Genomic DNA, 3,518 nt, shown 5'->3' with positions numbered 1-3,518 from the left:
TCCCCGTCTTCCTCCTGGGCAGAGAGTGTTATGTCTCAAACCCAGAGACAAATAAATTTGGTGCCTATTTATCAAAAATGCTGTCTGCCAGGTTCCCTCTGCATATCTCAGTCCCTACCTGTTACAATGTTGGCCTGCATGCCCAGCCCCTACCCTGAACTTCTCCAGACTAGGAGCTTGGCTACCCTTACCCCAGATGTCCTCCCCACGTGTGTCATCTATCTATCTCGGTACCTGGGGCAGAGGCAGGGTGGAGGATTTTTTGTTCGGTTGGTTTTGTTTTTTGTTTTTTTGTCATCTACCCTTTACATGCCTGACTTCTTGGTCTGCCTCCTCCATCTCCCCTCCCTCCTCTTCTCACATGCCTAAGGGTCACGTTCATCCTGGACTCTCCTACATATCTCTGCCGCTGGCTGTATTCTCCCATTTATTTACAAGAATTCTCCCTCACAATATCTAGGAGTAATCATGGTCTTTACTTTTTTCTTTTATTTATTCATCTGGGGCCAAAACCCAGAACCAGTCATGTTCTCCTTTTCTTATTTCTTAGTTTTTGATTCACGGGGCTCTAGCATACACAGATGGTTGCTCAGTGTATACTGAAGTGATTCCCCCACCTCACAGCTGAAATAATACCCCACACATTCAGGTCGAAATTAAGCCAACAGACTAAGTTAATTAAGATTAATTAATTAGGATTAATTAATTAAGATTAATTAAGTCAGCATCAGCAATTTCAATAAGATTTCCTCACACCTCTCAGATGTACATTCTTAGCCAAGCAATAACACTTTCCCAGCCTTCTGTCGTGGCACTGGCTTACCATGCCACCATTCCAGAGGTGGGCATCAAAAGGTTAAATGAGTGAGGACTATACCACCAATAATTATGGTCTCCAAAGTGAGCATGATGCCCTCTCCATGTGACTTCCAAACGGAGAGAGAAGAGAGGTTTAGCCACAATTTCATGTTTACATCAGTATTTAAAACAATACTGATTGGTCTCCCTTGGCTGTAGGCAGGTTCTAGAGTGGGCCAAATTCTGACATCTCACATCTAGGCAACATCTTTTTTGTTGTTGTTGTTTGTTTTTTTTTTTCGAGACAGGGTTTCTCTGTATGTCCCTGGCTGTCCCAGAACTCACTTTGTAGACCAGGCTGGCCTCGAACTCAGAAATCCACCTGCCTCTGCCTCCCGAGTGCTGGGATTAAAGGCGTGCACCACCACACCCGTCCGGCAACATCTTTTTATCAAGAGAAAAATATTGGTAAGATACAGCTGTCTAGGCAACATTTCTCGTAGCCTTATACTTACTGTTTGTGGAGAAGGATCCCTTGCGTTGTTACGAATTCTTTTAGTCACTGGCTCAACTTTCCTGCTTAGTGCTGAAGACCATGCGGGTGCCCAAAAGTAATTTTTGGGCCACTTGTGCACCTGGTGCTCAGATGTGGTGTGAGCTTGATAGGACCCTTAGGCTCCTCTAGCCTTTTTCTACCACTTATCTATCACTGGGAAGGTAAGACAAAGGCCTTGCTTGACCAAGTTTGGCTTCCTCTGAAGCCTGCATGGAGCCTCCTCATTGTACATTGACAAAGTTTTGAATTAACTGAATAGGATTACCAAGGCTCCATGAACAAGACACCAAGTGACTTTCCACAGGTACAGGATACTGATCAATGGCCCACAGACTGCTGGGATCTCATTGACCTGAGAGGGCAAAGAAGAAAATATTCTCCCTCTTAATCCTTCTGACATTAGTATAGCCTGCAAGTGTGTTAACTGTATTTCCAGAGATCTTTGGCCACCACTTTTTCCTACTTTTAACTGCTCATATTTCATCTTATGGAAAAACAGGGATAAAGATGACCAGTAGAGAGCTGGAGAGATGGCTCATCGGTTAAGAGCACTGACTGCTCTTTCAAAGGTCCGGAGTTCAAATTCCAGCAACCATCTAGTAATGAGACCTGACACCCTCTTCTGGTGTGTCTTAAGACAGCTACAGTGTACTTACATATAATAAATAAATAAATCTTTTTTTAAATGACCAGTAGAGGGGCAGAGGCCTGCGGAGAGGCAGAAAGACCCAGCTTGACTTGTACCTGGTGCATCGAGCTCTCACAGATGCTCAGTGGCAGCAGCTTATCTAGCACCCAGCAATCTATTGTTTTGGCTCCTTTGGGATGTGTGCTTTACCAATATTGGTTCTCTAGGCTGATATAAATTCACATGAGTCGTCAAATCTAACCAGTGTGAACTTTGTTTGATAACTGGATATTTGTTGCAGGCACACAAATAAGAAAATTTGCATGATTTTAATAGTGTACATTTTCTGGCACTATAGTTGAGTCTACAAAAGGGAAGCCCATGACATGAAGGACACGGTGAAAGGCTGGGAAGGCAATTCTCATTTGCAAGCTGATACATGTGTACATCTGAAGAAATTGTAATAAACCCTTGTATTTTAAGGAAACGCTGCAGTGTAAATAAACACAGATGTGCTGCTTATTAAATTCTCATACGACCATATCTCAATGTCAGGTAGCTGATTGTGGGGAAAACTTGCCAATTAAATTTAGAGTCTGCCATTGTCTAGACAGCACAAAATATAGAACTCCATTTACCAACAAGGCTTCTCCTTCTCTGGTCTTCTCGGGAAGCCTGAAACCCCCACACCCTCTACACGCAGAAAACTACATAATCTTAGTGAGATTATAGGTTCGGCTTACTTGCTCCCAATACCTGCTTTTTTCTTTGCTGACTATGAAAGCCAGGATTCTGGGCATCCCAAGCAAGCAGCCTACAAACTGATCTTACCCCTGGCTGAGAAAATACTAGCTTAGACTTGATGCCTCTCTCTGCACAACCCCCACATTCCTCACACAATGTTATTATACCACATTTGGCTAAGAAGGGGTTCATAACTAATTTGTCAATAATATTCTCAGGTCTGTTATGCAAATACATAAATTATAACATCTAGAAGTGGTCCTCCCTCAGGCTAAGGATATGAAAATTGAGCACCTAGGCTCACTCCTCAAATCTCACCATTTAGAAAGCTGGGGCAGGCTGATTCCACGAGTTCCAGTCCAGTCAGAAGTATATTACAAATTTCCACCAGTGCACACTACTATGTGAAATCCTCCCTAAAATTTAATAAACAAACAGATAAAATGGAAAGAATCCAACCTTTCTAAACAATGTACTCAGAATTCATTAAATCCTGGTGCTTAGATGTTGGAGTGTGAAGTACTGGCAGAAAAGTTAGCTTAATATTATTGCATTTTTTAATCACTTGTGTATTTATTCCTTCTGGATGGGTAGATACGTGTGCCACATGCTCCTGGGTAGGAAGTGGCTCTGTATTCCATGTGTGCAGAAGTTGGTACTCTATGGATTCCAAAAGTTGAACTCAGGTCACATGGCTTGTCTGAGATCACCTTTAAGCAGCCTACCTGGCACAGGAATTGGACAATTAAATTTCTCCTTTACTTTTATGAGCAAAGGGTTTTTGGTGAAGTG

Source organism: Mus caroli, unplaced genomic scaffold, assembly GCF_978045245.1.
Source record: "Mus caroli unplaced genomic scaffold, Mus_caroli_1 scaffold_9, whole genome shotgun sequence".
In the NCBI taxonomy this organism is placed as follows: Eukaryota; Metazoa; Chordata; class Mammalia; order Rodentia; family Muridae; genus Mus; species Mus caroli.
This window is presented reverse-complemented; position numbering follows the sequence as displayed.